Source organism: Rhea americana, unplaced genomic scaffold (genome assembly GCF_003343005.1).
Source record: "Rhea americana isolate MKP2758 unplaced genomic scaffold, rheAme1 scaffold_9, whole genome shotgun sequence".
Taxonomy (NCBI): domain Eukaryota; kingdom Metazoa; phylum Chordata; class Aves; order Rheiformes; family Rheidae; genus Rhea; species Rhea americana.
In genome coordinates this window covers 218,485-225,619 of record NW_028187088.1, presented here as the reverse complement: position 1 = coordinate 225,619, position 7,135 = coordinate 218,485, and positions in this window count along the sequence as shown.

The window sequence follows — 7,135 nt, the reverse complement described above, 5'->3', positions numbered from 1 at the left end:
GCTTTTCTCCCCGAGCTTCTTCAAACACTACAATGACCCCAAATGACCAATCTGTTAGAAAACCAGCTATTCTCTCTGAAAACAGCTTCGTTCTCCATTAGCATTGTGGTACGCTATTAATAATGCCAGGGAACCCTCAGCTGACCACTTCGGCAGCCTCACTTCTCCTCAAGTTTGCTCAGTAAAGCTAACAGCTCAGGAGAACCCACCCAGTACAGGTAAATGGCAGTATWAAGGAACAGTCTAGCTGATGGGATCTGATTCCACCATAGCTAAGTACCATGATAATCAGATCAAAGACAGCAGCCATTGAAMAAAAGTGGTCAGCAACATTCTCAGTAGTTGATATGCTGTTCTGAAACATAAATTCCATTTACTTTTGTAGGTATTCTGCCGTGGAAGTAAAATAAAATTTTCCAGCTATTTGCCATGCCATGCAATTGCTATTTTCCTCTCATTAGTAATTGTTATTTTGAACAGAAGTTTTCTCTTGAAAATTAAATTATTYCTTGATGGCAGCCTAAACGTTATGAAGACCTTGATATTTTTGATTAGTATTTCATATTGATATATATAAAATAGTATTTTATGCTGGCATAAATTGATATCTGTACCTGTGTGGCTTCCAGGGCCTGTTCCAGAAGCCAAAATAGCTGTAAGTATACAAGTATCCCAAATCTGTTCGAGATTCAGAATTGATGAAATCTCTAGTCATTTGGGAATATTCTCAGCTAGGAATTTTTCAATAACTAGTTACAGCAGAATGTAGTCTGCTGTAGTACCACACAAGTGACTGTGGTAGAACTGAGTTTGAGGCTACAATCTTTCCCATCAAGGTTAGAGGGCTTCTCTAGCCACAGTATCAGGAAAAAGAGATCAGATACATAAATAGTCATGATACATAAAAACGTATCTTAAAAAATCAACTGATCAATGGAGTCTACATCCCAACCAACAGATTCTCCTAGAGTTCCCTCCATTCGGGTAAATGGTTTACTGTAAGTTTTGAAAGGAGCAAAAGCCTAGTTGTGCTACAACTAGAGAAAGAGTAGTTTAGCTAACAGATATGTATCCTCTATCTCCTCAGAACAGGTCTTGATTTTGTCAACTACTAGGACCCCGATAAAAAGCTCCCTGAAATTTTTCTGAGACTCTTTTCTAATAAATTTGACCASATTTGGATTATATAGTGAATATGAAATGATTTAAAGGTAACTAAAGACCCTCAACATCTCCAGTATTTTTRTACATACCTGTACACTCTTTCTGCATTTCCTAAGCCTTACCAAGGAAAGCCCATCTATCACAATGTAGTTGTTCCTTTGTATTTCAGAAGCACACAACAGCAACAGGAGACCAGTCAAGCTTAGATTCCTGACTACAAAGCCTCTTTAAAAAAGGAGGAGAATGGTGGTGAACAATTCAGACACACTACTTAGGCAGCTTTACTTTATTATTCTAATGTCCGCCGCAAGTTCAGGGTTTTTAATGATRTTTGTGGGCACAAGATGCATTTTGAAGCAAAATATAATGACTTTACCTTTTACTCTTTAGAATAATTAGAAACAAATGCAACTGACATCTCACTGTGGTTGYGTAATACAACAATAAATGGCAGACTGTTTAAACTCTGGATTATTTTTAACAAATAAAATTYTGACACTTTTTTGCTAAATATATCTGCAGAGTTTCATGAGTACACCCAAAATACAGAGGTAATAATAAAACAGAGAGATCTTCAATTGRGTCAAAGATACCTACATCACACGGAAATGAAAGGAACATCTTTAAAAAAATAGATGACTAGAGAGAGAAAAAAAATCAAATGAAGTTCAAAAAGGGAAAAGAAATAAGGGAACAAAAAGTAGAAATACAACATTTCCATACCWGTTTTTTAGGTTTAGAAACTAAGCCAGTAACAGACTCCCAGCACGCAGCTGCAATGTCAGCATAAGTCCCTTCGGAAAACAGGCTCTTACTTAGAGGTGTAGAAAATAAAAATCAGTCATTGTCTCTCAGTTCCTTCAGCTGCTTCATAAAAGCTGCTCTAGCACTGGCAGCCCACACATATGGTAAGCACTAAGAGAGYACCTTATTAAAGGTGCTCTCTTTGCTGTCCTTTCCTCTCTTCCCTCCCCTGTGTCTCTCAGTCAGAAACAGGGGCTATTCTCCGAGATGGAGATCCTCTATTTTGCTCACTCTGTTGTGATTGTCTTTTAATGGGTTTCATAAAATGAAGGCTTCTCATGAACCAGGATTTAATAAWAAGAAAAGATCCTTTTCGTAGAAAACAATACAGAGCTGAAGAACTCATGTATTAATATCCATACTGCCACCTACTGCTCTATTTCCAAAGTACACTGTGTGTACATCAGTAATTGCTATAAACCACCATAACTCACTGCTAACAAAAGCTGACTAAATATTTATCGGGATCTTTAACACCTATACTTTGTTACACTTAACAGTTATAGTTAACCTACAGGTACAGTTAACCTACAAAAACCTTGAAAATTTTTAAAACAAGCCACTCCCAGATACTTTTTCTCATTATAAGCTTACACGCATAGAGGATATTTCTTCCCTTAACACACTTTTTCTTATCTTCAACCAGGAAGGCCGAAATTGATTTTCCAACAAAATCCAAGTGTTTTTTCTGGAGGGACTGAGAAATCTGATTCACTTCCTGAGATCATGTGCTGAGTTAATTAGTTTTTGTAAAAAGCTTTGATCTACTCAAATAGAAGGGGTTAGATCAGAGCATGCAGAGAAGACAGCATCCTGGGTGGTAATAGTCTCAAAAGGAGTTTTAGGTAGAGTGTACAACATTTTCCCTGTCTTGGTATCTCCAGAGATGCCTTGGAAATTTGKATAAAACAATTCACATATTGTACGATCTCTCTTCTAAGATCTTTCAGACTCAGCCTACTTATTATCCGGTATCCTTGCAATTGATATTATTTCACTTTTGTGGGCTGCAAGAKGCTTCAGTTGAATAACAAATGATGTCTGGCAGAATTGAGTCATCTTGCACAATGAATTACCAGAAGGCATTTGTATATTTTGGTGGTAAGAGTAATAAAGGGAATCTAAATAGATACGGCCYCAGAACAGTTTTCACTGGTTCCAGGTTTCTGAAAATGTTTTTTAATCTAAGTTATATTTTATAAACTACAATTCTTCCCTTGTTATTTTGGGTAGGTTTCATTCTCTCACTTCATCAATTGTCCTCTCTGTTTTGCTATAAAGGAAAAAACTGTATGATAGCCGTCATACTCTGTTTCTGTGACAAAAATAACACATTGTTCTAGTGTTGCTTTTACCACCTGTACCTCATTGTATTTCTCATGGAAGATATTTAGTGATTTCCTTTCTGTTCCCAGCAGTTCTGTTCCTGCTATTGGTAATTGTGACTYCGCTGTATGTGCTGAAAGTTTGGCAATTCTTACTGTCAGAATATAGCTCTTCTCCTGGAGAGCTCATTTTGCTGCAGGTATAAAGCTACAGGCATTAATGGTAGTAAACAGATAACTCCAGATGCATCGTATACATGCCATACTTAATCCTGGCAGTCTACAAATAGAATGCACAGGGCCCTTTGCCCTCTAGCAACTAGAACCATTTGCAGGGAAGAAAGATTTTGCACTGACTGTTGTATCTAACCTTTCCTAGGCACTTCATATGCTTTTCTGTCAGCAATAACAAAGAGTGAAAAAAAGGGAAGAAAATATGAAGAAAAAGTGGTTCTGTAAGTGCTAAGGAGCAGCCTTCTTGTACTTGAGGTTAGCTGACTTCAGCATCAAGGAACGAGAGCTGTGTTCAAAGATTTTTCTTGGGGAATATATGTTATTTTAATCAATCCACCCAATTCTTCTTTTGTTTGCATATTTATTATCTCCATTGTCAAAACCCACAACTGTCCTCTGTGCAAGACTACAGCCACAGCTAACTGCAAACTCACACTATTTGAGAATATGGCCAGAAATTGCAAARAGGTAATTTACTACTTATTTGAAATGAAAGGCAGGAAAAGCCACCTATTCATGGGATCCAGTCCTGCAGCCTTTACACAGACACAACGTAGTGAATGCTGAAATAATACAGTGCTGCTGCAGATGGAGAACAGTCTGATGTTGCACTGACTCTGAATAAAAGCAGCATGAGTGGACAGTTTGTTTCACAGGATACTTARTCTGTATAGAAAGATACATTAAGTTTCAAGGGGATTTCTTCTACCATGGGCAGTGGCCATTGAAAGGTCAAAAGCTGAAAAATCCATTTTTTTTCAGTAGCTAGATTTTATATGAAGTTTGCAGGTTTTGATGGGTGTACTATTTTATTATGTGTACCAGATATAGGGCTGAAATTTGACAAATTTTAAAGTAGATATAACTTAATATAGAGATTAAGACATTCAACAGGCAACATTTTCAAGAGTTTCTAACTTCTCTTTAAGGATATAGGTAAGAGTCTGCTTTAGATCATCTCACTCAAGAACTCTATGACAGACACAAATGGTGTTTCTGTCTTTGTCCAAATAGATTGTAAGTTTTACTATTAAATTTAATGATAAGAATTACCTCAAAGAAAAAAGAAAACCAGTGAAACCAACCCAGAAAAGCAAGTGAATTTAGTGGATCTTACTGCTTCAGCAAGAACTAACTTCCTAGAAAATTTCACTAAAGCATTTTTTGCACAGAAATAACCATGCTAGAGAATAGACTTTAGTTTTAGTTACAGATCTGTTGCTATTGCAGATCTGATGAACAGAGCTTCAATTTTGTAGATCTTACTTGTCTTAATCTCTTCATCTTCTTGTTACTCATATAAATATCTTATACAAATATTATAAAGATTGGCCCAYATGCTTCAGGAAAGAATGTTTAAGAAAGAATACATTATCAAATCAATTCAAAAAGAAATAAAATAAAATAAACCTGTCACTAAAAGAAAAGCTCTGAATGCAAAATTTCTCTAAAGTAATTTCACGCAAAATAATCATGATCTTTGTAAAATTTGCTAGAATTCACAGGATTCACTAGAGTTTTTAACATAGTCCTTTTCAGTAAATAGTCTTGTCTTCTGTGTGATTTGACAAAGATGTATGAAAGCTGGATTGTGAAAACTAGCTTACAGAAGTAAGTTTGTGGTTACATTTTGATCCCTTTATATTTTCATCACTATTAAAATGTGTTTGCCTTTCCTCTCATTCTACTGTAACAACCAGCAAGAATCTCGGATGACCCTGTGTGAACACAAAAACTCTTAAAACGTAAGTCATACAGACTGGATGAAGTAAAATATTCTCAGCATGTGAAGGAATAYCAATGGTCACAGTGCTATTCAGGTAAGCATTTTTCATCAGAAAATCTGAAGCACTTAAAACCACGGATGTTACCTCCAATTTGCAAAAGAGGAAGTACAGAGTAGTTACATGAGTTGCCCTGTTTCACACAATGATGATGTTGCCAAGGCTTGTGAAATCATCCTACGATACTGGATAACAAAACCCTTCTCCAAGGAGGTTTAAGAGAATACATCTTTTGTCAAAAAAAAAAAAAAAAACAGAGAAAATATCCCGTAACCGCAAACAAAACCTGGAAAACTGTGGCGCCGAGCTCACGCTACCGCCTGCGACACTTGTCTTAGCCCCACCCCGCCGTACCGCGAGCCGGCGGCCGTTAGAGGGCGGCCGTTGGAGGGCGGCCGTTAAAGTGCGGCCGTTAGCCGGCGCCCCCTGGCGGTCCGCTGGCAGCAAAGGGACTCTGCGCGCGGGCCGGAGGACGGTGGAGGCCTCTCTGTGGGATGGATGCGCGCAGCGCTCCTAACTCAGTCCGTAGGCAGCAGTTAGTGAGGTAGTTTCGCGGGTTGGTTTGTTCCTCCTCACTTCTCAAATGAGGTGGTCTCTGTGAGGCTGGCAGCTTTCAGTCTTGCCCTCACGGTTTCCTGAGAGAAGTGTTGAGAGCCTTGAGGGATGTGTTGAGCAGATTTGATGGTTCTGAAATGAGACCTTCAAATTTAAAATGTTAGGGTTGGGAGCTGTCTTTTAAATAACATGATATAGGRTGCTCTGGTGTCCTGTCAGCTCCAGGGAGTAAGTCACAGCTGCTCCAACCACAGCTGTTTTGCAACCATGTTTTTTTTCATAAACCTATAACCAGGGCAACTCAAACCACTGAGACAAAAAGATGACCAACCAATAAAATGCTSTCTACCCTGGGCAGGCAGTAATGCCTTCCAGTTAACCTAGCAAGACAACTTCTTTCCCCAAAAATCCAACTCCGTCTATGGGTGAAGTGGCACAATACAGCCAAGCAGTCTTATCAGCCTCACTGAGTAGAAAGGCAGATAGTGGGAAATACTCCTTCTTACCTTTCCTATCTCTCCCAGTTTCTCAGCTGTGCTGTTATGTCCTCTCTGATACTTGCCAGACCCTCTGCTGAGCCAGCTTAATTTTCTAACTTGGAAAAAAAAACTTTCTGGGGTCTTGGGTTAGTTCAATAAACTGAATCTATCAGCTCATGGATGGAACTGACTGCTGTAAGTGTAGAGAAGCCAAGGAGAAGTGTAAGCAGACGACCAAGACATTTTGGTGATAAATATCTGTAAAGATAGGCTCAGCTGTATTATATTATGCCCCCCTGAGTGATTCTCTTCTGACAGAAACACAGCTAATGCCCTCTGGTCCTACTGCACTGAGTTTGAAACTTGTTTCCTGGGAATCAAGCTGCTGGGTTGTTTTCCAGCACCTCTGTGCTATTTGGTCATGTAGCAGGCCAGCTCTTTTGAAGTACAAGCACTGATACGCTATCATGTAAGCCAACAGTCTTGCAGGCTGACAATAATGTGAGAAACTACAAGATGGTTATTCTATGACAGGTCAACAGTAATTTCCATGTGCCTTAAACCCTTCCAAGTTCACAGAACTATTCATTTACAAGTTTCCTCAAATACTTACTTTTAGTTCACATGAGACTGTCCCCACATGCAGTTGTGTCTAATCTTCAGTGCTCAGTCCTAGATCCTAAAAATTGAAGAGAAGGAAAATATGCTTCAATTATTTTCACACAGGTCTCCCTACCCATTCTAGTTGCCTTGGACTTTTTTTTTTTTTTTTTTTTTTTTTTTTTTTTTT